Here is a 27,485-nt window from a genome sequence, read left to right on the forward strand (position 1 = left end):
GGGAGAGAAGGGACAAGGGGAAAGAGGGGAAGAGCAAGAATGAACAAGAGCAAGAAAGTGAGGAGTGGGGCAAGCAGCCCCTTTTATAGTGTCTGGCACACCTGGCAGTTGCCAGGTAACTGTGGAGGTGGAGCTTAGACAGAATGCTAACACAGGCTAAATCATCCTTGTTGTAAGAAAGATTTAAAATTGCCAGCGTTGGGAGTCAGAGGAGAATCTGGGAAGAGTTAGGGGAAGAGAAAGAATATGATCAAAATATGTCATATGAAATGCTCAAAAGATAAATAAAAAACCAAAATACTAAAAATTCCTATATTTATTAGTATTTTATTGTTGCAGTATCTCTGTTCATAATTTTCAAATTTACATTTATAAAATATTTGAGGTATCTAAAGAAAAAAGTTATCACAGTATATATGAATAAAACAGTATTCCTTAAGGCATTTTTTCTGATACAAGCCACAGGAAGCACAACACAAGGGAAGGGAATTTATTATTCATGCAAGAGAAGCCCACATGTGCTGCTGGCTTTAGGGTTTGCAGGCTGAGATCTGATGGGGTCTCCTTACATACAGCCCAAAGTCTTCCACCGCTGGGACTTCAGACAAAACAACCGTAACAACAAAAACCCTAGGCTGGCCGTCTCTGGACCCCGCCAATCATTGTGGCAGCCAATGGGGGACGGGTGGAAGGTTGCTAAAGAAAAGAGTGAGACAGAAAGTATAGAAAATGTCCGTGGAAGGGAGCTATGGCATTCAGAGGCCATTCCAAGTTACAAACACGAAGACAGGTGAAGGGCTGGCCCCTCACGGACTGCTTCCACTCATGTTACTGCAAGCCTACGGTGCTAGTGTTCAGGTATCTACCTGCCTCCAAGTTGGTGGTCTGGGTTTTGTGTGAACAATGTTTTTAACCATATTTTCTTGTGGAAACACTGAAAACTTGCCAGAAGTGAGAAGCAAACATTAGGTCATCCTGCACCCACTCCTCCCCCCACCCCTGCTTCCTCTTTTACACAAATCTATTATCACTTCATTCCAGGAGGAGAAAGCTCTTGAGTATTCGCTAAAGGGCCTTCCTCCAGCCACTAACCCCTTGGCAAAATAGTGGCTGGGTACCGCCCTGTGAAAAGAATGCTGAGGAAGTGGCCTTGGATGGCTGCCTGCCCTAGGTCTTCAGGCAGTCACAGAAAACCCCCAAGAGCAAAACATTGTCACCTCTACACTCCAGAGACAGAAAGGTCTTCCATCTACAGAAGTTTTTCTGAAGCAATCTATGGTTACACATTTTCCAAAATTTGAACCAGCAATTCCAAGGTAGCAAAAAGAATCCATTGATTTTTTTTTCATGTTTTGAAAGAAGTTTGACTTCAATTATTAGTTTAGAAATGAAAGGCAGGTTGGAGAGCCGGCTGGGATTGTGACCCTCTTGCAGAAGACCTGGATTTGGTTTCCAGAATGTTCAACAGGCAGTTAGCAACTATTTTTAATTTTGGTTCTGTAGGATTGTATGCCCCCCTACAGGTGTCCATGGGCACTGCAAGCAAGTGGCAGTGCCCGTAAACTCAGAGGTATACACAGTACAACATAAATAAAAACTATAGGTTAAAAATTTAAAAATGAAAATTAAAGACATAGAGAGCTTTACCTAAAGTACTTCACCAATGGCTGTTAAAATAATTTATGAATAAATAAATAAATCTTTAAAACAAAAACTGCAAACATTATAAAAAGAATGTATTAAGAGACTAGAAGCTGACTATTAAAAATAAATTCTGGAGCTGTTAAGAAACTAAATGTAAAACTTGTAAAATTTTTTTTGAGACATTCTCATTGTGTAACACTGGGTGACCTGGAATTCACTATGTAGATCAGGCTGGCTTCAGAAAGACCTCACATAGATCTTCCTGCTCTGCCTTCTTAGTGGATCTTGGTGTTAGTGTTAAAAGTGCATGTGGTCATTTAAAAGCTAGAGATACATGTGAGAAACTTTACTAAAACTATAGTAAGTTGACATCTTTTGATAAACTAGAAAGATATTTTCATAACTGTGACAAGCCCCAGGCTTCTGCTTCCAATGTATATTTGCCTTTCATTCTTTAGTAGGAAAATTAAAATTTTGATAGAAATTAGACAAAGACTTAGTGATCCATCATACTGTATGGTGCACGCTTAAAAATGCTTTACAAATTTTTGTAAATTTTTAACTTTTTAAGGGTTTTTAAATTTTTCTACTTGTGTATCTTATGGGTATGGGTGTCAGCATGCTTGTCTGTGTGTCACATGCCTGGTACCTGCAAAGGTCAAAAGAGGGTGTCATATCCCCTGGGACTGGTTATAAGAAATTGTAAACCTTCTGGAAGAACAGTTAGCGCTCTTACTCGCTGAACCATCTTCCCAACCCATTAATTGTTTGTTTCGTGTGTGTGTGTGTGTGTGTGTGTGTGTGTGTGTGTATGTGTGTGTGTGTGTGTGTGTGTGTGTGTGTGTGTGAAATTTTCATTCACCATGTATGTTCAGGAGCTTGAAGAGTTCCTCCTCAAGTGCAGAATTTACTCTTTGCCATTGAGCAATGTCTTTAACCTTGTTTTATTTTGTTGCATTCTTATCACAAAAAGAATGACAATGGAGATGTAATTATGTGTTAATTAATTTGATGACTCTACAATGTATAACTGTGATGTTATGTAATCACATTGGTCCCATAAACATGTGAAGTTATTGTTTGACAACTAAAGTGGAACAAATAATAAAAAAGAAGCAAAGAATATAAGCAAAACTATACAAAGGAAATAAAGAAGACTAGCTGTGTGGTATTCTCTTGTAATCCCAGCACCTGGGAGGCTAAGCCAGGAGACTTACCAGTTTGATGCTAACCTGGGCAGCACAGAGAAACTCTGTCTAAGAGGAAGGAAGAGATGAGGAGAAAGAGGAGAACACAAGAAATAACAGCAACAACAAAAGAATACAAGAGGCAAATATCCATCTTATTACTAAGTTAAAAAAATATAAAAGAAACAAAGTTAGCATGCTATTTTTCTCCACCAAGTTACCAAAAATGGTTATTAAATGAACAGTTAAATGAGAAAGTTACACAACTAAGCCAATCATAAATTGAGACAGCCTTCCTTTTTGTTAATAGTATTTTCTTTTATTATTTGAAAATTTTATATATGCGTATGTGTCTTGATCATATCCACCTGTCTTAGCTAAGGTTTAATTGCTGTGAAAAGACACCATGACCACAGCAACTCATATGAAGGAAAGTATTTAATGGGGCTGGCTTACAGGCTCAGAGACTTAGCTCATTATCAGCGTGGCAGGAAGCATGGCTGCATGCAGGTAGACATGGTGCTAGAGAAGGAGCTGAGAGTTCTACATCTTGATCCTCAGGTGACAAAAGGAGACTTCCACACTAGGCCTGGTTTGAACATCTGAGACCTCAAAGTTTGACACCACAGTGGTACACTTTCTCCAACAAGGCCATACCTACTCCAACATGGCCACACCTTTTAGTAGTGCCACTCCCTATTGGTCAAGCATTCAAACACTTGAGATTTATGGGGGCCATTCCTATTCAAACTGGCACACTACCCATCCATCTCCTGTTCCAGTTTCCCCTAGGTTCCCCCAATGCATCTCACTTCAAACTTCATCTCCTTTTTCTCCTTTTCTTCTTTTATTTTACAATTCACTGCGTTTAATTAACACTGTCCATATAAGCATGGATGTCATGCCATTTGCTGGGGCACAGACCACCTACGAGGGCCATACACCACAAAATGAACTCTCTTATCCAGCAACAATTAACTGTCAATAGCTTCTCAACTAGGGTTGGGGCCTTGTGAGTTTTTCCCCCATCCATATTGGAAGTTTCAATTGGCTTGATCTTATACAGGCCTTATGCAGGTAACCACAGCTTCTTTGACTTCATATGTGCCACAACTGTGTCAAGTGTAGTTCATAGCACTCCTCTCCATCCTCTGGTACTTATATTCTTTTTGTTTCTTCTTCTGCAATGTCCTCTGAGCCTTGCAAGGGATAGAAATATCATATCTATAGTTGAGCACTCACAATCACTTATTCTAAGCACCTTGTACAGCTATGGGTTTCAGCACTGACCACTACCATCCATAAAAAGAAGCTTCTCAAACCAAGGTTGAGACCAGAACAAATCTATAGGTATAAACAAGTACTAGAAAGAAGTTTCACAATGGGACCATTTAGCAAAATTAATAATAACCACCCCCATCTTAGGCCATTTCACAGTACTAGGTATCAACCCCTCCTATGAAGCAGGCCTTAATTCCAATCAACAAGTGGATGGTTGTTCCCATAACAGTTGTGCCATTATTGCACCATGGGTACATTGTACCTGTCAGATCAGTGCTATAGTATGCTGGACTCAAAGTTGTATAAGACCATTGATACCTTTTCTCCCTCAGCAGCATGCAAAGCACCTGCCAACACTACAACATGTAGCCAACAGGGAGAGTTCCTGGTCAGTTCAAGATTAATTTCTCTTTGTCTTGCAACCCAGAGTCTTATCATCTAGTTATGGTGAGAAATCAAGAGCAATGGCAGAAGCCTGGGGGTTGTTTTGGATGCCTCTGGGGCCTCCCTAACCAATAATTCATAGAAGTAACTTATGCCTGACACTGAGATTTCCAAATAATAAGCTGTTGTCCTACCATGCAGGGTATCTTTGGTCAAACTTTTTTTTTGTATTTTTAAGTGACTTACAAACTAGTGGATTTTCATAAGGCTTCTTCATACATCCTTAGTTTTGGTTAATTTACTGTTACCAGCAGTTCCCAACCTGTGGGTGGTGACCCCATTGGGGTCACACATCATATATCTTGCATGTCAGATATTTGCATTAGAATTCACAACAGTAGCAAAATTACAGTTATGAAGTAGCAATAAAATCATTTTATGGTTGGGCATCATCACAACATAAAGAACTGTATTAAAGGGCCGCAGCAGGGTTGGGGATTTGGCTCAGTGGTAGAGCGCTTGCCTAGGAAGCGCAAGGTCCTGGGTTCAATCCCCAGCCCCGGAAAAAAAGAAAAAGTATAAAGGGTCGCAGCTTAAGGAAAGTTGAGAACCACTGACTTACCCCTAGTATTCCTTCATCCTTCTGTATTCCATACTCTACAAAGAAAGAGAACTTTTCAAATAATGCACAATAGAGATGATCCTTGAAAGTCTAGTTTTGAGATAGCCTTTCTGATAAGGAAGTTGATCTCTAATACATTTATACTCCATGTAGCCAACAGTCCAAAGTAGATACTAAAATTAAAATAGAAAGTTAAAGGCCCAGCAGCCTTCATATGCGCACATCTACAGTGCTCTATAACAAAGCAGAGAGAGAACAGGCCCCAAGATTTTTACCTGGACTTTATGCACTGGGTTTTATTTCCTGGTCTATGCGTTTCTAGATTCATTGCAGATTCTCATGTTACACTTGCTAATAAACCATTATTTAAAATAAAATGAGTAAGAACTTGAATGGCATTCTCTTAAAGTAAACAAAGTGTTGCTAATGGCAGGGCGGGCCACGTTCTGTCTAAAGCGTCCAGCTTCTTTGTTAAATACCTTCCCTTTCAAGCCTGTGCAGGTCTACGGAGCAGACTCAACATTTTTAACCAAGTTAATAGAGAAATTAGGTGACCACTGAGAGATTTGCCTTAATCCCCTGCTGGCAGAGAGTGTTATGACTAACTTCCAGAGAGGTGATTAGTGGCTCCTCTTTGTGGAGAAGTGTTCCTGTGGTTTGGGTTGGTCTGATTATGTGTGGATTTCCTGGTTTATTCTCTTTTGGAAAGAGTTAAGAAGTTGAACATTTCTAAAGATGTCCAGGATGGCTTGACTGTATTCTTAATGTTTTAAAGCAAGGTCTTACTATGTAATCTTTCATGACCTGGAGCTCTTATTGTAAATCAGGTTGGCCTTACAAAGATCTGCCTCTGGGCTGTTGGGGCTAAAGGTGTGCACCACGACATTGGCCTTCAACTGGGTTTAGTGAGATAAATATCTACTTAGCTTTTGAACTCTGGTTACCTATGACAGTTTAGGCAGGACCAAAGTCATGGACAGAATCCAATCATCTGTTTCTCTCAATGAGGGAGTGATGAAAGTAGACAAGATCAGGTGCCAAGGACTTTCCCCAGAGGGCTATGAAGTGTGAGCTTCAGAGAAAGCCAGCCCATTCCATCAGAGACAGAGAGCCTAAGGCTGGGCTCTCCATGCAACTGTCAGAAGACTTCCCGGCACCTTGTCTTGGCTTTCCCTAAAGGCAGATCCTGACACAAGACTTGAATACAAACAAGTTATTTGGATGGGGATTGCAGGAAACACTGGGAAAGAAAGGGAAAGTAAGCAGGGTGGGAAGAATAGAACCCTTACACAGCTAACAGTTATGAGTCCCTTCCTAGCTCCTCAAGGAACTATGTACTTAATACAACACAAAATTTTTACGCTACTGAGGAATACAGGGACTGACATATTTATCCACCAGTTCTAGTGCCTTGGCCATTAACTCCAACTTCCCGTTCAGAGGAAACTTCCCTGTGCTGGTTAGTGGCCCTGAAGGCCAGAGAATGCCTAGGGCACAAAGAATTAAGAAGCTGTGGGTGGAGTTATAGCTGACTCTCTGCAAATATCCCTTGAGGTAATTCCTAGACTGCTGTATCAGGCCATTTCAGCGTGTTCTGACTGGGAGCTGTCTATACTAAACTTTCTACCAACACCATCTATTCTGTAGTGCGGGGTTCTTTGTCTCTGTTCACCCACCCCCCCAACCCTCCCACTCAACCCAACACTCCCACCCAACCCATCACCTAGACAACTTTTTAATCAGGAAGAAAGGCAGAAGTATGGAAAATAAAAAAAATAACACCTCAAAACTTAGAGAAACAGAATAAAGTTTTTAGAAATTACTAGGTGATTATTTTGAAGTTTGCTTCCATTTAGCAAAATGAAACTAAGAGGTTAACCACTAGGGAATATGAAAAAAATGACCTTCAAAAAATGCAGTACCCATGAAGCCCTAGTCATGTACACGAGAGAGGATGGTAACAGTATCACATTCATCCACGTCACCTTTTCCATAGTGTAGATTATGAGAGGGAATCTCATATACAATATTATTATGCTTTGGACGTGTCCTCCAATGTTGCAGACATTGTGAGCTTGGTCCCCAGTGTAGGGATGTTGAGAGGTAGTGAGACTTTTAGGAGGTGAGCCTGAGTGGAGGAGTTACGTCATTGGACTCCAGAGGCTCTCTGCCCTCCTGTCTTATCCTGTGGCCTATCTTACTATCATGTGTCTTTCATGGTGTTACCGGTCATGAGGCGATACGGTTGTGGAGCCTCTTTCAAACCTAGCACTATACTACTTAGACTGTGAACTTCCCAAACTGTGAGCTAAGTAAACTCCTTTTCTTTATTAGTTATCTAACCTCGGGTACGTCATCATAGTAATGGAAAACAAACTGGTACGAGTGTCAGGTCAGGAGGGCAGCAGTTCATTGCAGCATGCCCGACTCTGTAAGATGATGCTAAAATCAAGTCTGGCGGTTTCAGAGTTGAAATTACTTTCTTAGAACAGAAAACTGGCCCGAGAGACTGTAGGCTTCTATTTGTCACAGGGAAAAGTGATGGATTTGGATAATGGGCAGAGTTTTGCTCATCTGAGTCCTAAGTGGGAGGAAATGACTGAACCACAGAGACCATAAGAGCCTAAGTCAGAAAGTCTGGCTCCAAATCTCCAGCTGACTTGGGGGAGAATTACCTGGATGCTCTGACCCCAGTTTCTCCTTCTTTTGCCTGAGTGTTTTAGGTTAAGAATGAAAATAATGACCACTGTGTTATGCTGGTTTTTCTCTGCTTGCTTTTCATGGATTCCATTTCTGCCCTAATCTAGGCCCAAGAGCATGAACTCTCTGGTTGGTTAATGTTCCCCAGAGCCCTCTGCCTGACCCAGGCATCCTTACCTTTTTCCTGCCTCTCACCATCGCACACGGGTTCCAGCATTCTACCTTCACCTCTGTATGTGTTTCCTTAATGAACTCCCCCTGGTTCTTCCTGTGGCCCTCTGAAGTACAGCCTGGCATCTGCAGCAGAGGATTAAATGAACGCTTCTCTGAGACGCTTGGTATGTGACCCGGGACCTTCGAACCTCAGAGCTATTCATTACTAAGGTCATCTTATTCTCCCATCGCCATGGGCCTCATTGGTTGTGACAAACGCAGTGCTACTTCAGAGGGGGAAAGAGAGTAAAGCGTCAGAGCATCACAGAACTGATAGGGACAGAGCACGGAGTCTCACAAGCTAAGTTCTGTGGACTAAAATCGGCATTGTAGGAGGGTACTCTGGTACTGTGTCAAAAGCGATTAGCAAAAATACAACTTGACATGGACAAGCAGGCTTAAAGGTGGCAGAGCATATTATGTAATCTGGTTTATGAAAAAAAAATCCCAACTGATCAGATTAAAGCTCACTTTTAACTAATAGCTTGGAGTCATTTTGTCTGTGTTCTTATCCTGAAACAGCAAGGAAATGCAGTAAATGCTACCGTTTTCTAAAATACACTAGCATTTTTGATAATTCTTGGTAAACCAATTAGTCTGCCAGCATCGATTTAGGAGGTGGCCCTCTGGCTGTGCTGACAGTGGCACATGGTAGACACATGAAATGACACGTGAAATGGTTGCCCCTTGAGAAACATTAGTCTTCAGGAAACAAGCTCGCCGCCTTCATTTTTTTCAGCCCTAAGAATGGAATGAGCACACATTTGCTGTGTGAGTGCCACATAAGGCTAACGTGCTCCAGTCCAATCCCAATCACTGCTCCAGGTCGTCCAGACTAAAGTCTAACTTGAATTCACTATTTAAAAACCGCTGTATGAAAACAGTTTAGTATTCAACAGCCTTGCATTTCATGGGGGAGAGCACACTCAAGGAATACTCTGTAGACTCTGTGTCTGGGGATGGAGGAGTAGAGGTGGAGGAATCGGGGTGCAGGAGTGGGGATGGAGGAGTTCAGGTGGAGGAGTGAGGGTGCAGGAGCAGGGATGGAGGAGTGGGGTAGAGGAGTGGGATGGAGGAGTGGGGTGGAGGAGTGGGGTGGAGGAGTGGGATGGAGGAGTGGGGTGGAGGAGTGGGGTGGAGGAGTGGGGTGGAGGAGTGGGATGGAGGAGTGGGGTGAAGGAGTGGGATGGAGGAGTGTAGATGGAAGCTCTCCCACTCGCTCGCAGTTTCTCAGTGGTAATTTGGGAATCGGACAAACATCTGTGTGGAGAGGTAAGGGGAGAGTCAGCAGCTCAGAGATCTCACAGAAAGGTCACCACACTTGCTTGCCGACTTGAGGAGAAAGTTGTGCACAAAGAACCTACTGAACGGCGAATTACCAAACCCACAGCTGGCAGGTGGCAAGCACCTAGGATTTCCAGCCAGTGCGCAATTTCAGAATATTCTATTTCTTTTCGACTAGTTGTGAATTAATCATGAAGGAAGAGACTGGTCTCGGACCACTTGTCTCTTAACATGCATGCTTACTTTTGAATGACATAATAGTCAGGCACATTCATAGGGTATGGTGCGACACTTCACTGCAAGTGTGTGGTGAGTGACGAACAGGCCAGGAGAGCTGGCATGCTTGGTGACTTCAAACACTGATCATTCTCTGTTTCCGGAACATCTGAGGTCTTTACACCAGCTCTTTTGTATTATATATTAAGTACTGTCAACCACGGTCCTCCTGTTACTGTGCTTTAGAACTCTAGAATGTAGTCTCATCCAACTACAGCCCGGGAAGTACCTTTGTCCACTCTATCTCCACACCTCTCCTCCCTCCCTTCCATCTGAACTTTCGCTTTCTTCTTCTTCTTCTTCTTCTTCTTCTTCTTCTTCTTCTTCTTCTTCTTCTTCTTCTTCTTCTTCTTCTTCTTCTTCTTCTTCTTCCTCCTCTTCCTCCTCTTCCTCCTCTTCCTCCTCTTCCTCCTCTTCCTCCTCTTCCTCCTCTTCCTCCTCTTCCTCCTCTTCCTCCTCTTCCTCTTCCTCTTCCTCCTCTTCCTCTTCCTCCTCTTCCTCTTCTTCCTCTTCCTCTTCCTCTTCCTCTTCTTCTTCTTCTTCTTCAATATTTATTTGTATCTCGCGTGCATTGGTGTTTTTCCCGTGTGCATGTCTATGTCTGTGTGAGGGTGTCAGATCCCCTGAAACTGGAGTTACAGAGAGCTGTGAGCTGCCAGGTGGGTGCTGGGTCCTCTGGAAAAAGCAATCATGTTCTTAGCTGCTGAGTCACCTTTCCAGCTCCAAAGATTTATTTATTTTTATTATTGTTTTTTAAATTATGTGTCTCTCTGTGTGTATGCGCACATGAGTTCAGGCACCCACAGAGAACAGAGGTGGGGGTCCCCTAAGAGTTCGAGATATAGGCAGTTGTAAAGTCGCCCAATGTAAGCTGAGAACTAAACTTGGATTCTTTGTAAGAACATTTTGTGTTTTTTAAGTCGCTGAGCCATCTCTCTAGCACCCACTCCACCCCACCTCCCCCATTTTGAATTTTTATTTTATTTGTTACTCTTTCTTTGAGACAGAGCCCGAAGCAACCCAGACCAGCCTCAAATCTGCCTTGTAACCAAGGTCGGCCTTAGCTTCTGATCTTTCTGCCTCTACCTCCCAAGTGCTAGCTAGGATCACCTACCTGTGCAGCTACAGCAGCAAATAATTATTTATTTCTTTTCTTTTGGGGCTTGGGCCTTGGACGTGCTAGGCTGATACTCTACCATTGAGCTGTCACCAGCCTGATTTCTTTTTTCAGATCGCAACACCAAAGGTTTGGAGGGAAAAAAAATATCAGAAGGAGAAATCCAGATAGAGCATGAATCTGAGTTTTAATTTTGGCTTCCTGGCTCGGTTGTTTAGCAGTTGCAGGATTAGGATTTGGGGCAAATTCCTTCTTTCAAACTGAGTTTCCTCGAAGGTACTTGGACCCATTGATGATCAAGGGTTGTCTGGGCTCATGAAGGCCACCTACTGTGGCCTGGCCTGGAGAGAGGGCGCCATGCATAATCCCCACTATTAGTGTTATTCTTGCTGCTGCTATGGTTACAGCCCCCTCCCCTCCCTATTAAGGACAGGCTGGACTCTGGCCCTTCCATTTTGAGCTTATTCTATGAAAAGACACTAGGCTGCCAATAAAGGAAATGCCTGGTGCCCTATTCTTAGATATTGTTCAGGACCAGGAACCAGGAGGAACTATGAGTTTACTCAAGCGAGAGAGTTTAGACTGCTTCCTCTAACTGGCTCAGGGAAGGAGCTGGGGTTTTGTCTGTTAAGCCTTTGAGCTGGTAGCTGGCGGTGGATGAATACAGTCCTGCCAACACCAACTTGAAGGTGCTATGTAAATTCCTTAAAGTGGCCTCCCACTTTCTCCACAAGGGCATCTCCTCCCCAGCTCGAAAAGATCTGTGGGATTCAGCCAGAAGCTGAGCATTGGGGCTAGAATACTACCCTCTCCCTCACTGGCAGCTTCTCAATGGTAGTTGTCTGTGAGCCTTACAACCTCTCTACACATAGAGCTGAGGGGCTGGAGTGGGTCCCATCTGAGCTGAGGGAGGTCAGATCCTGTCTTAGCAGAGAACAGACAGAACCACTCCAGGGGAATACAAAACGGACAGACAAGTGCTTGTGCATATTGATCCCCTCCTGAAAGAGAACTGAAGCCTGTGCAAAATTTGGCCCATTTTTAATAACATCCTGTTAATGGAGGGGGAGAATTTGGGAATTGAGAGGTACTTTAAAACAAATAAAGAGGCACTCCCGAAAGTGTGTTAGAATTGAAGAGACCAATTCACAGCCCAGCATGTTAGAAAGACATTGTCAAGAGTTTCCTATTTCTGTTCATCATTGGGTGGCATGTCATTTCTCTGAGGTCCTTTAAATCCTCAGGGATTTAAATCCTCCTACCATTGATACCTGAAGTTCAACCACATATGCTGTTTGTGTAGAAGTTTCTGTCCCCCCAACCCCACCTTCCACCCCCGCTTTTGAGACACGATTGCATGACGTATCCCTGCTTCAGATTAACAAGTCCTGGGATTATAGGCACGTACTACACTGGCTGGACGCACACATCTTAACACAGCAGAACTGTGCAGAGGAAGGGAAGCCTCTTTCATCATTTGATCTTGGTCTTGAGGTCCCATCCACTTCTGACTAACACATAATAAACTTTCAATTCTCCTATCCAATCACTTACTGTCCTATGATGCAATACACCATCTTACAGATTTTTTTTTCCCATCGTCTGACTCCTGGATGCCTTGCTGGCTTGTGGGACATCAATGAATGGTTGGTGGGCACATCTTGTGTGCGTGATGACCATCATCTTTCTTTCTTTGGCAGACTATCCTGTTACAGGCACCTGCCTGTAGACTCTCTAGGCTAGCCAAGTCCTGCCTCAGTCTGCTGCTCTGAGCATCTACCCCAGCGTCTGGTAAAACACAGGGACCTGTGAAAGACCTGGGAGGATTATGTGTCTGTGTCTGTTGACTACAGCTACAGTGTAGCAGCTCTGACCTCTAGCCAGGGACGAACGAACAATCAGCTCATTAGAAGGCAAAGCTAGGAGACTATCAGCAAGGGGTAAGGAAGGAAAGTTGGGAAAGGAGAAGCCTTCAAGTGCGTAACTGTGGCAGCTGAAGCTTAATTGCCCAGGAGAGCTCTCGGAAGCCATGTAGAACAAAAGTTATGAGCATGCTGATAACCTTGGAAGTTAATCATAAAGATTAAATAAAATGTGTGCAGAGCAGTTAGTGTAGACCCCACTAGATAATAGGCTCAGTTGGCATAAACATATCTTTGCTCTCCCAGAAGTCCATTTGCTCCCAAACATCATACCAGGTCTTGTCAGGTGTGGTAGTTTGAGTGAGATATTCCACATATGTGTCTGAATACTTGGTCCCTGGTTGGTGGAACTGTTTAGGAAGGATTAAGATGTGTGTCACTGGGGGAGATCTCTCTCTCTCTCTCTCTCTCTCTCTCTCTCTCTCTCTCTCTCTCCTTCCCTCTTCCCCTCTCCTTCTTCCCCTTCCTCCATCATGTTTGTAGACCAAGATAGAAGTTTCATCTATCCTTTCGCTCCACCACCATGGACTCTAGCCTTGTAACTGTATGCCAAATTAAATGGTTTCTTTTCTAAGTTGTTTGGCCACGGTGTTTCATCATAGCAATCAAAGAGTAACTAAGACAACATGGCTGGCTTCTTTGCCTCTGCTTTTCTTTCATGTCTTTGACCAATTCTTTGTGGTTTTCTTCACCCTTTCTTACCCTTAATATTTGGCTTTTTTCCTGATAAGCAAGTCCATCCCCATGCAGTCAACAGGCAAAACCCTGGAACCTCTTCCAACACTATGGCACTGAGATCCATTGGAGTATGCGTGCCATCCTGCTTTTAAGCAGAGGCCTATACAGGCCGTGTTAGCTGGATCTGGTGGCACAGACCCGCAATCCAAGCACAGGAGGTAGAGCCAGTTTAAGGCTCCAGTTATATGATACCCTGTCTCAAACAAAGCAAAACTTTGTTAGTAGTGTAAGTGAATAGAGAGGATTGCATCTTGGTGAGTGGAGAAAGGCAGACTGAGCAGAGCCCTCCACAAAGAAAGCATGGGGCTTCTATTCAGACAACCTATACATATTCATTTCAGGAGGAAAGACAATTCCTGAGAATGCCCAGTTAAGTACTGTATTCTGAGCATGCTCAGTTTAAGATCATAATTTAAGAAGGCCAAACAGAAATAGCATTGTGGGTATATTTAACTCAAGGTATACATCTAAAGGTTAAAATGGTAGGCTGTGCTTAACTTGCACTATAACGTTTTAGCTAAAAATAAAGGAAAGTATAATTTTATGGTGTGTTAGCCTCTAACGCAGAATCAGATGAGTAGACATCTGTTGGTTTGATGGTAGAAAGAGTGTTTTAGTGAAAGGGGCACATGTGTTTGGCCACTATGGAGGTCAGTCCGATAGCATTTATGAAGCCCACGATCCCTACTTCACCTTCTAACATTGCAACTATTAGAGGTATCAGACCTTCAAGAACCCAAACATGTTTTTGGAAAGTTGGAGAACTGTTGTTGGCAGGCCTAGCCAGCAGACCTAGGAATCTAGAATTCTGGGGAGAGAGACTGGGCTCAGATCCAATTTTTTGTTTTTGTTTTTCAACATTTAGAGCTCAACTGCATCATTCCTGACCTCTTACTGATGGGCTAAGTCTTGGAAGTTTGTGTCACACGGCTAAGGTTCATGAGCAAGCATGTTTATGGAAGCAGAGACCCTGAGGTCAGAACAGCTGTTTTGTAACGATCTCTTTCTAAAGTTAAGGGGTGTTATCTGAGGTAGAAAGCAATTTAGATTGCAGAAGCAAGGCACAGCATATGTTATTCGGAGCTTCAAGTGCAGTAAGAAATATTAACTCATGTTAATTCTCCTATCACCATGTCTGTATGTCCACCATGCAGTCACTCTCTCAGACGTGCACAATGCTATTCATCGCCCTTTTTATTAGCAGAGAACAGGAAATGAATCTAAATAACCACGAGTACCAGGACTAACTAAATAAATGAAAAATGTAATATGTGTGTAATGGAACAATTGCATAGCAATTAAAAAAAAAAAGAATGGGGGCTGGGGATTTAGCTCAGTGGTAGAGCGCTTACCTAGGAAGCACAAGGCCCTGGGTTCAGTCCCCAGCTCCGAAAAAAAAGAACCAAAAAAAAAAAAAAAAAAAAAAAAAGAATGAACTCGGATAGCTACATAGTAGCAGAGATAGCTCAATAAATGATTAACCAAAAGCAACAGTTGGCCCTTGGAATCCTCCCTCCCTCCCTCCCTCTCTCCTTCCTTCCTTCCTTCCTTCTTTCCTTCCCTCTTTCTGAGTTTCTGAGATAGGATTTCTCTGTGTAGCCTTGGCTGTCCTAGAACTCACTTTGTAGACCAGTCTGGCCTCGAACTCAGAGATCCATCTGCCTCTGCCTCTCAACTGTGGGGATTAAAAGCATGGGCCACTGGGGCTGGAGAGATGGCTCAGAGGTTAAGAGCACTGACTGCTCTTCCAGAGGTCCTGAGTTCAAATCCCAGCAACCACATGGTGGCTCACAACCATCTGAAATGGAATCTGATGCCCTCTTCTGGTGTGTCTGAAGACAGCTACAGTGTACTCATATATAATAAATAAATTAAAAAAAAAAAAAAAAGCATGGGCCACCACTGCCTGCCTGACATATTTCTACTCTTACAGTTTCTTCTCTTACAAAATATTATGGGTCAAATTGTACAATGTGTGGTCTTCCATTGGTTTAACGAATTTACAGCATCCATTCTGAAGGTATCAGTAGTGTCTGTTTACTGCTTTAATATGTTAGCAATTTTCATTAGGTGTATATGTGCACAATTATATATTTCATATATAAATATATCTTTTAAAATGTATGCATCTGAACCTGGTGGTGTTATATGCCCTTAATCGCAGCACTGGGGAGGCAGAGGCAGGCAGATCTTCAAGTTCAAAGTCAGGCTCCAAGCTGGTTTACAGAGCAAGTTCCAGGAGAGACAGGGATACACAGAGAAACCCTGTCTTGAAAAACAAACAAACAAACAAACAAACAAACAAACAAACACATCTGAAAAGACTTAAAACATACACTACAATAATGTGCTTTGGAAGGATGGTAGGAGTTAGAACTGAGAAAGGAATGGTTAAATGGGCTGTTTTATCTTTAGTGTTACAATTTGGAAATCAAATTCTATTGTACATGTGTGATTCAAAAAATTATATTTAGTAATAGGAAGAGGTAGGTGATAATAAAAAATCATATTTAGTAATAGGAAGAGGTAGAGAATATTACTTGTATTTCTCAGAGTGTGGGCACTGAAGAGGAAAGGAGGAAGCCTTCTACTTGATTAAAAACTTGAGAATGATGGAGACTTTTAGATGCTAGGCATTGATTGAGAAAGGCAAAGGCTAAATCCCATTAAAAAGGAAAAAGACAAATGACGACAGCATTCTTGTGCCAAGCTTTAAATAGAAAAGAGCGAGGAGGAGGAGGAGGGACCTCATTCCTCCAGAGACAGCGTCACTTTGCAGCTCAGGGTCTGGTGGATCTGGCTGCTTGCCCAAAGGATGATTGAGGTTCTCAGTCTATTCCTCTACCTGTGACAGATGACTGGGATCCTTGGCTTCAGATTCGTCTGAAGCAAAGTGTATGAGTAGTCCCCTGGGGAAGCCTCAGACCTAGTAACCAGGCAGACGTTTGTGGAGGATGATAGAGGTCTGTTACATGTCTTCTTCATGTCCATCTCTCTGCTGATATCTCCAACAGTTGTCAAGGTCCCGATGAGTCACTGCCCCTGCGTTCTGTCTCCTTTTGTCGTCTATTAAAATAGTCACGGAAACCCAGATTCTCTGCCTTCATTTGTCCTGAATCGTCACTCCTAACCATCCTAGGTGAGAAAGCTGTTTAGCAGACGTCTTCCCTTAGTCTGTCCTGGTCCACTGCTTTCTGCACACTGCTGTCAGTCAACCTGACCCCTCCTCTAGACTCTATGAATAAATAAACTGCCACTCTGAAGTTCTGTTTCCCTTCAAGGCAATACATTCATCATTTCCCCTGCAGCCTCCTTCATGCTGGTGTTCCATCACCCCCTGAGCCCTGTAACCACTGGCCTCTTCGATTTTAGTTTCTCTACTCTGCCCTACATTCCATCCCTTTACTAATCTTGCTTAGCTATCATTTCACCAAGCCACACCTTTTCTCGAGAATGCACAGTGGCTTACCACCACATCTCACATCAAATCTGAACTTTGCCTGGCTGTCATCACCTAGCCCCACACATGAATTTTCTCACGCACCCTACCATTCTTCAAAGATCTTTCTTCTTTCTTCCTCTGTTCTGCAAACATCATGAACTTAAGTCCTTTGCTAAGTCAGTATTTGTTTAATTTCTTAAGCCCTTGCATGGCTATCTGTCTATTCTATGCTCTATCAGTGTTAGAAGCAGGGTGTTAAGAGAAGCAGGTCAAATTCTACATGGGCAAGCTAGAACTAGAAGTTTCTGGAGACCCTTAGAGGAAACTGGGCATCAGTGTCCTGAATAGAGATGAGAGAGGGAGAACTTCTTACACAAAAAGATGCCCTGTGGTCTAGAAGAGCAGGGGATGAGGTTCAAGTTTGGGAAACAAGTTCACAGCAGAAGGATTTTAGTTCCAGAAGAGATGCAGGCATCCCAGGTTTGGCTGTACTTGGAAGTTGTAAGTTTACATTACAAAGAAGCTCAGCTTGGAAGAAGACAAAGGAAGGAGGCTGGTAGAGCTGCCAGGAATAAGCATAGCAGGGTTATCACTAGGAAAGGTCGTGAATTTGCTCTCCGTGTTTGGTGGATATGCATGAGCTCCAATGATCACTATCTCCTTCCATAGTCTCCAATAATCACCATATATTCCCTCAATGTTCACTGCCATAAAAAATTCCTTTCTTCCTTTTATACATGTCACTCTGTTATGGAAAGATGCTATTCATTTCTCTTCTTGTATCTGGATTGCCTTTGCAGGAAAGTCAATGTCGTGAGACTTTTGACATGTTAAAAGGCCCTGCAGCTTTTTGCTTTGGTCTTCCTAGAACACAGGTAAGGTGTAAGGAGCTCAACTCTTATGGAGAATGGGAACACATAGTCTATGGCAACACGTTAGCTCTCAGCTAACAACGTCAATCGCCAGCTATGTGAGTTCTCCACAGGAGACAGCCAACTCAGTCAAGTGTCCAGAGAGATGGCCAGAGTTCCAATTCCCCTCAAATGGGACAGATCATGCAGGAGATCCAAGCTGTGTTAGGTAATTGAAAAAATAATAACACAGTTGCTGATTGTAAGCTGCTGGATTCTGAGATGCTTGTTTTCTATTGCAATACAGAACTGAAACAAACAACTAATTTCTTGGCTTATGATATAAACTCTCTCTCATGACATTTATGATAACTGATGCTTTGATAATCCAAAAAACAATACCTCATTATGCCTTTGTGAGGCACTAATTTTTCAATGGTTTGGGATCACATTGACAATTTCTTTCTGATAGAAATAGAATGAATTTTCTCATCTATTAATTAGTTATATTCCATTCAGTGCTTTAAGGTATCTTTAATAGGGCTGGAGAGATGGCTTAGTAGTTAAGAACACTAACTGCTCTTCCAGAGGACCTGAGTTTAATTCCCAGCAGCCACATAGTGGCTCACAACCATCTGTAATGGGGTGCCCTCATCTGGTTCTCTGAAGACAGTGATAGTATACTCACATATATAAAATAAATAAATCTTTAAAAAAGATATCTTTAATAATTTGATATTTTGGGAGCCAAACTCATGTACTCTTCAATCAAACCCATATTTACATCTTGTTTCTCTTCATTGCTTAACACAATGTGACTTGCACCACATTCTGATAGGTTGAAAGTTCAATTCCAAATATTCATTCATGTATATGTGGTTGTCTTAAATATAGCTCAAGGAGTCAAGAGACATTGTCCCCTGTAAGTCCTGTGGTATGTCAACCATCTATTTGTTTTCATTTATTTCATAATAAAACAAATGAAACAAACATACTCAAAGTGCTAAAGATGAGGTAAGTATAACAACAATTAAAGAAAGAAAGAACATGAATTTGAGGGAAAAGGGGGATACATGGGAAGGGCTAGAAAGAGGAAAGAGAAGGATGGGATATGATATAATTATAAAATAATTATATAAGTAAAAATAATTATAAAATGATATAATTATATTATAATTTCAAAAATAAAATATTTTAAAATGTGTTCAGTTTAGGAGAGGTTCACAGCCATGAAAATAGATAATGGAATGAGACAGGAGTCAAGGCCTGCCTCAGAAGGGAATCAAGACTTACTTCTTGATGCTAGCAAAACATTCATAAATCCTTCAAAAACTGAATGTATTTTCCAGTGTTACACTTGTCTTCTCTTGTCTCGTGACCAGGTTCATCAAATTGACAGGAAACAAGTGAGGTCATCAAGTTTCCACAAATTTGTCCTTGAGCATCTAAATGCCTTCACATACAGTTTTTTCAGGAACCCAGATATAGTTAGAGAAGGATCAGGGCATTGTAATTTTGGGCTTTTAGAGACATCATACAGAATCCGAGCTGTATAAAACCTGAGCCACAGAGAGTAAGGATCACTGTAATCTAAATGGACTGTGGCTGTTTATGAGATAAGGGATAAACAGGTTTGACTACAATAAAAGCAAGCAGTCTCTCCAACTTACGAATTATAATCAGGAATGGTTGAACCTGTTTGGTCAAAGAACTTGCCAATCCTGTAAGCCAAAGCTCAATGCTTTGCTTAAGATCTCAATTTACCTCCAAGTTCTAAGTATAACTCCTGGTAACTCTAAATTGTTGGAATGCCAAAAACATTATTTCTATACTAAAGCACATATAATAAAACTGATTCTTCTACACTTAAAGAATTTCAGATAATAAAAAAGTGGGTTTTATATTGTATTAAGGTGGCTTAAAATAGGTTCTATGGAGTAGTCTGGAAAAACCATGAACATACACAAAGACCCAAATTATTGGAGTTGGCATACAGACAACTTCACTGTTGGATTTAGGAACATTTACAGCAGGGCAAGACGGAGCTCTGAGAGGTCATGAGTATGTGTCGGATCAAAATTGGTTAAAGTATGTGATTGAGCGAAAGCAGTGCTGTGATCCTGATAGGCAAGTGACTCCTCTGAGCCCGTTTTGTATTTATAGAAATAGGAAATGGTGATGTCTTTCCTGCTGACATCACAGGATGTCATAATACTTTGATGAACTAATATATAATAAAACAAAATATGAAGTTTTAAAAGCGGGTAAAATTTCAACTCTGATACCAGCAGAGATGGTCATAAAGAAAAAAAGAAAACATTGGGCCAGTATGCAAATCAAATGACTGGAGGAAAAAAATGCATAATTGATATCATGAGAGTCATGGAAGCTGATTTAGGAGTTTAATTGAAAACTGATAAGCAAGATGCATTTTTAAGTAGTTGGGAGGGCTTAACAAGGGATTGGGTTTTCAGAGGGTTTGGAGAACGAAAGGAGACAAATACATGAGGGGGGAGAAAGGATCAGCTCAAACAGAATCAGGAGACATCGCACATATTAACGTAGGAAGAAGGAAGAGCTGGCTGGATGAATGGAGGGATGAGTATTAAGCAACAGAAGGCTCTGCCAGTTGTAACAGAGATGCCCTTCAACCTTGATCTAATTTAAGCTTCATAAACCACTCTCTGAAATCAGGATGGTTTGCTGAGCAGGAAACCGAGACTTGGAAAGTCTTATCTAGAACAAGGTTACACATTAGTGGATGAAACCTAGACTAGAAATTGATCTTTCTGAGGCCACCATGTAGTCCCTTTTTCCTATGTCACAGGTCAAATTTGATAGAGAACTGAGAGTCCCTGGAAGTTCGGATGCAGTTGGGGCAGAGTTGTGGGATAAAGACCTTCTCCTCTAAACCTCATGCTGCTGTTTTTAGATAAAGTTGCCTTTGTTTGCTTGCTTACGTGTATGTGTGAAGGGGGCATATGTTCTGCACTGAATGTGTGGAGGTCAAAGGACAACTCATGAAAGTGGGGTCTCTTCTTCCACTGTGTCCCTGGGATTGGATCAGGCTTGATGGCAGACAACTTTACCTGATGAACCATCTCATCAGCTAAGACAAGGCTGGCCTTGAATGATCCGGAACTTCTAACCCACCTGCTAAGATTACTGGTGGGTACCATCATGTCCTGTTGGTGTTCTGCTGAAGATTGACCCCAGGAATTCATGCATGCTAGGCAAGCACTCTACTCACCGAGTTATATCCCTCACCCCTCATTTTGCTTTGGGTTTTTTTGTTTTGTTTTTAAAGATTTATTTTATGTATATGAGTGCACTGTAGATATCTTCCGACACACTAGGAAAGGGCATCAGATCCCATGAGAGATGGTTCTGAGCCACCATGTGGTTGCTGGGAATTGAACTCAGGACCTCTGGAAGAGCAGTTGATGCTCTTAACCCCTGAGCCATCTCTCCAGCCCTCATTTTGGTTTTTAAATGGCCCAATTTACTTCAAATTACTTTAGTATGTTTATCTCCTAAAACATTAAACTTCTCTCTCATTATCCAACAAAAAAGGAAATGAAGATAATTACTCCCAGTCTAACCTGTCTTTTGAAACATGTATTTCATTTTTAATTGTGTGTCTGTGTGTGGGTCTATTCATGTGAGTGCAGGTGTCTGTCGAAAACAGAGATATCAGATCCCCCTGGAGTTGAAATCATATGTGATTTGTGAGCATCCCCCGTCATAGGTCCTGGGGAGGGGAGCTAACTCGAATCCTGTGGAAGAATACACTCTTCCCCAACATAGGAGCTGGGGGACTAACTTGTATTTTCTGGAAGAATACACTTTTACCTGCTGAACCACCTCTCCAGCCTCTAATTTGTTTTTTAACTATACCAGAAACAACCTTTTAGCTGTTCCCCCTTCTTCTCCACCCAAACTACCTCCTCTGTAAATAAACACATGACCAGTACCAGAGTTGCAGCATGACCAGAATTACGGGATAAGCAACAATAGGAACTGATATCGCAAATACAGCTGAGGGCATAATACGCACAAAGGCTTTGTCAAATTCTTCTTATGAAACTTCCTGTTACAAACATCCTCTCAAAACTGGGACGTGCTGCCTGCCATTTTCCAAGGCATACCATCAGGGAGAAGTAGAGAGCCCTGTTTCTCATTATAATTAATTGGCCATAATAGGAATTTTAAACAATTGGGATCATGGTGTAATTATGACATGTACTTCCTTTGATGAAATCTTCCTTGAGTTACAGGAAATAGGTCAATAAGGAAGTTTATGTGCACCAGACACGCAGGATGAACTGAAAAGACTGGCTGCAGATTCTCTACCAATGAGTTACTCCTGCTGTATTCCTGCCAAGTGAGACCTCAAAGAATTAAGAATCTGTTTCCAAGAAAAATATGGTCACTTAGGACCTAAAGCCCAAGTGTCAAAACACAGGAGACTATGGGGCTGGAGTGATGGTTCAGTAGTTAAGCAAAAATAAAACAAAACCAAAAAAAAAAAAAAAACCCAAAAAAACAAAAACAAAAAAAATATTACTATATGCTGGGGATTTTTTGCTCAAGCCTGTTTTACTTTTTTCGAAAATTATACCATACATATAGAACAGAAAGCAAAATAGCTAGATTCCCCTAAACAACCCTTAAGACTAAGTGGAAGAGGCTTCTTAAGGAAGCACTAAGAGAATAGGAAACACAGGGAGAGGGAGGAACTCCCACAGGTAAGATCCAGTAAAGTCCCGAAGAGGGTAGCTTTTACCCTATCCCGCAGGCACCTCGAATATATGTTAGACCAAACTTGTTCCAAGTACAGGCAAGAAGCTGGGAGTCCAGCATCTAACAACCACTGGAGGAGAGTAATGGCCAGCATTCTAAGGTTCCATGTGTGCAGAATGATTCCAGTAGTGAAAGAACACATCTCAAACAGAAGTGGCAGATCAGACTATTAGAAGGAAATATACCCTAGCGAAGGGAAGGGTTGGGGTGCCACGGAAACACAGAAAGACGCATGCAAGCAAACTTGGGCAGAGTGCCAACCGTGTCTGCTACGGGTGGGGACTTGCATAACGCCGATGGTGGAATTTGTCCAAAAGCAATCAAGAGGTTCTATGATCTATGTGAACAGAACGAGCTATTTTGTTCTAGACACAACAATGCCACTGTATGCTGGGGACTTTTTTTGCTCTAGTCTGTTTTCCTTTTTTCAAAACTTATAGCAAACATATAGAATGGAAAGCAAAAATAACGAGGAGAGGGGCTGGAGAGATGGCTCAGTGGTTAAGAGCATTGACTGCTCTTCCAGAGGTCTTGGGTTCAATTCTCAGCAACCAGATGAGGGCTCGAAACCGTCTATAACTCTTCTATGGAAATCCAATGCCTCCTCTTGGCCTCTGCAGATACCAGGTAGAAAAGTGATACACAAATGTACATTCAGGTAAAACATTTATCCACATAAAGTTAAAAATGATAAGTTTTTAAACAGCAGGTATAGAGCTTGATATTTTGAGCATACATCTATGTCTACAAATACCAAAATTTAAGCACCCAGGGTTAGTCAGCTTTGCCTCACTCTTGGCTCAAAGTTTTTTGGAGTTTCCGAAGCATTCTCTTTAATGTAAGAAGTTATTTGGGGGAGCCCATTATGATGGGAGCACGGCGCAGACACCACGATCCCCTGTTATTGGAGAGTAAAGGGAAAGGGCTGGACTCTTAACCTCCTAGGTCACATTTTTGATGACCTGACTACCTTTCAGCAGGCCTCAGTTCTTAAAGGCTCTACTGCTTCTTAACAGCATCAGCCTAGGGATAAAGACTAATACACGAAACTCTGGGAAAATTTCAGATCTACAGTGCAGGGGCTGGAGAGATAGCCCAGTGGTTAAGGGTGTATACTGCTCTTGCAGAGGACCTGGATTTAACTCCTAGCACCTACATGTGGTTTATAGCTGCAGGGAACTAGTCCCAGGGGATCCATTGCTGTCTTCTAGTCTCTGTGGCTTCAGGCACATACATAGTACAATATTCATATGCAGGTAAAACATTCATACAGTATACATGCAGTAAAAATAAAGTCTCATATAACTGTTAAAAGGGTTTCTTGTCTAAATATCATCTACAGGGTTGAATTGCTACTTGGGCAGGAAGACAGAGTGGTTAAGCTGAAACTTAGGGCAAGGAGTGACTGAACAGCCTGAGGGCATGCATTGCGTGCTATGGTAAAGTTCCCAGCAGCAAGGATGCCGAAGGGCAGGGGTCATCAGTGCCTTAGTAGAGCTGGTCAAAGATGACCCTTGAAAATCTTTAATCTGCACCTGGAGAGATGGCTCAATGGTTAGGAGCATTTGCTGCTCTTTCAGAGAACCAGAGTTCAGTTTCCAGTAGCCGTATCCTGACTCACAGACATCTGTTCTAAGGGTTCTGACACCTTCTGCTTCATGTACAAACATTAGGCAAAACCTTCCTGTATTCATAAAATAAAGCAATTATTTAAAATTTTTTGTTTTATCATTGTTCCAATTTTTCTTTTTTAAACTTTAAAAAAAGATTTATTTATTTATTTTATGTATATATACACTGCCCCTGTCTTCAGACACACCAGAAGAGGGCATCAGTTCCCATTACAAATGGTTGTGAGCCACCATGTGATTGCTGGGAAATGAACTCAGGACCTCTGGAAGGGCAGTCAGTGCACTTAACCACTGAGCCATCTCTCCAGCCCCCCAAAACAAATATTTTTAAAAATTAAAATAAAAACGTTAATCTGGGCTGAGAAGATGACTGAATTGGCTAAGTGCTTGTAATGCAAGTGTAAGGACGTGGGACATAACATCCGGGTCCAGGAATTTATGTCATTAATTCCCGTGCTGGGGGCAGAGATAGGCAGACATCACCAGAGCTCACTGCCCAGTCACTCCAGTTGAATAAATGAGCTCCAGGTTCAGTGAGAGACCCTGCTTCAAAAAATAATGTGGGTGCAACCTAGGGAGACTCCTGGCATTGACCTCTGGCCTCCATGTACACGTGCACATACGTGTGTGTCCATAAGTATTCATGTGCACTTCATGTACGCATACACCACATGCTCTTGCTTGCTTTCTGTTGCTGTGATCGACACTACAATCAAAAGAAACTTGGGGAAGAAAAGGCTGTATTTCGCTACAAGTTATAGTCCAGCATCCAGAGAGGCCAGGCAGGAGGAGAGATCATGGAGCTGCTTACTGGCTTGCTTCCCCCTGGGTTACTCAGTTACTTTTCTCCTATTGTCCAGGCCCACCTGCTTAGCCATGGTACCGCCCATTGTGGAGGGCCTTCCCACATCAATCATTAATTACAAAAAAAACAAAAACCAAAAAACAAAAACAAAAACATAGATATGCTCGTGGGCCAGCCTGATGGAAGCAATTCCTCAGTTGAGTTTCTTCTTCCCAAACATGTCAACTGTGAACTGAAGTTAGCTATGACATCAAACACACTACATTTAATCCAAACTAGTCGTAAACACAACCGATTCAATCCCACAATCAAAGGATAAAGGAGAGAGAAGCCGATCTGGCTCAGAACAGAATCCAGACGAAGGCGGCTTCTGCAGGAAGACCAGATGACAACTTTGACCACACATGGGTGCCAGCTGATGATGGACTTGGTTTGTCACTAGTGTTAGAAGGAGAATTACAACAGCGTCCTCAGAGAGAGATCAGAGCTGGGATGGGGACAGCAAAGTTCATTTGAACATGTCTACTGGCTCCTTTAATCAGAGTATCAATTAATGACAGCCTCAGCATGGCTCATCCAAATCTGGGACGGGGGTGGGGTGGGGAGGGGGTTGGCTAAGTTTCTCACATTCCTCTTTGAAAGAGGACCAAGGGAAAAAGCAAGACCAACGAAGCAGGATCAGGCAGGTAAGAGCCACTGCCATTTTACCTTTGGAAAATGAGATAAGACTTTGCCATGTTTATTTAGGACAAATATTGTAGGATGTAAAGAATGATTGTTTCAACTTCTAACCCTGAAGGAAGAGAAGGAGAGAGGAGAGGGAGTTTGAAGGGAGAGAGATTATAGCCAAGAGCCACCACCCTTACATAGGGCACCCAACTGTCAACTCGTTTAATAGATTAAAAATAGCTTGGACTTATGATGTGCTCACCAGCTATGATCACAATATCTTTAAAAATTTTAAATTTATTTTACTATGTTATATGCATGAGTGTTTTAGCTGCATGTATGCCCCCTTTGCACCATGTGTATGACTGGATCCCAAAGAGATCAGAAGAGAGCATCAGATCCCAGATATCCTGGGACAGTAATTACAGTTGGGAGCTCCCATGTGGGTACTAGGAATCAAGCCCTGTCTTCTGGAGAAACAGTTGAGTCAACTTTCTGGCTCTCACCACAGTCTTTTTAAAAGGTATCCACCACATATGGTGACCAGATATACATACAGGCAAAGCATTTACATACATAAAATAAAAACAAAATAATTTTAAAACATTATTTTTATTGCTGTGTATGTGTGTGTTCTGGTATGTGCACACAAATGTGGGTGCCTGAAAAGGCCAGAAGAGGATGTTGAATTCCTTGGAGCTGAAGCTACAGACGGTTGTGAGTTGCCTTGTGTGTACTAGGAATGAACCCCAGTCCTCTGGAAGAGTACCCAGTACTCTCAACTGCTGAACCATTGCTCCAGCCCTCATCCAAGTCTTCTGAGGCAGAAACTTTTTACGGAATCTACTAGGAACGCGAAGAACAATACTGAGTAATTGCATAACTGCCTCACTAAAACTTATCCACTGTGTTATTTGGAAGTAAAGACAGCCTTTGTGTAAACAAACAGGTGAGGTTATGTATCTTTGACTTGTTATGCTGACTGTTACTCCTGACTCTTTGCCAAGCATAGTCTCACCCACCTTTCTAGCTAAAACTCAGATTTCCTCCCTTGACTCTTGTCTTGCAAGGATTGTTCGTTCATTAAAATTTCAGGGAAGTGTTTGAGGTTGCTGTGAGGGTACTAAAATCACTGATGGTGTGGCAAGAAAAGTGACCTTTGAAGTTCCTGTTTGACTAAATCCTGAGGAGGAAGGAGGAAATGCGGTATCTCCTTAGCTCCTTAGATCAATGTGCAGATGCCTGGTGATTTACAATCAGGAAATTGTTGTTCTTTGGCTCCTGAACCCGCTGTAGTAACCCAAACACTGGCCTCCCATGTGGGCCCTTGAAATGACTCCCAGTACCCAGCTTCCATGTGTCAGGGAAGAGAAAGAGCGACTTGCAGACCCCTCAGAGTCTCAGATTCTCCAAGACTTGGTTTTCAGAAACCAGAACGCTCAGTCTCCATACGGCTAGTAAACAACAACGATAGACAGTGGTAACAGTTCGGTAGGCTCATCTTCGCACTGATAGCACTTTCATATTCTCACTAAATGGTTTACTTCAGTCTATTTTTAAAATATGTATACATACATACATTCGCGGTCATGGCAGGTAATCAATTTTACCCTCCCCGCCCGCCCCCACCAATATTCTTTCTTGTTTTAAATTTAGGTCAAAAGACAACTTACGGGAGTCTTTTATCTCCTGGCACCATGTGGGTAGAATTCAGGTTGCCAGGCACAGTGGTAGGTGCCTCATATACCCTGTAAGTAAATAAATAAATATAATCAAAACAAAAAAATAAGTAAGTAAAAGGCTGGGTACAATTCTATCCAATGGCTTCCGGAGGTGCCCTGTGCAGGGCAGTTAGGACAGATTTCCCCCTCTTCTGTCCCAATGTCCACTAGAGAGTCACAGGACTGAATGTGGTT

At 42.2% G+C, this 27,485-nt stretch overlaps 1 long non-coding RNA gene across 1 annotated transcript; it reads right to left on the reverse strand.

Moving 5' to 3' along the window:
* Positions 1-321: 321 nt before the first annotated feature.
* On the reverse strand, positions 322-27,485 carry LOC108350487 (uncharacterized). Its single transcript, XR_015683852.1, has 4 exons — positions 27,243-27,485; positions 7,996-8,115; positions 5,119-5,153; positions 322-4,030 (listed from the first exon to the last, which is right to left on the reverse strand). It is a non-coding gene; the product is annotated as an uncharacterized LOC108350487 (long non-coding RNA).

Source organism: Rattus norvegicus, chromosome 3 (genome assembly GCF_021556685.1).
Source record: "Rattus norvegicus strain SHRSP/BbbUtx chromosome 3, alternate assembly SHRSP_T2T, whole genome shotgun sequence".
Taxonomy (NCBI): Eukaryota; Metazoa; Chordata; class Mammalia; order Rodentia; family Muridae; genus Rattus; species Rattus norvegicus.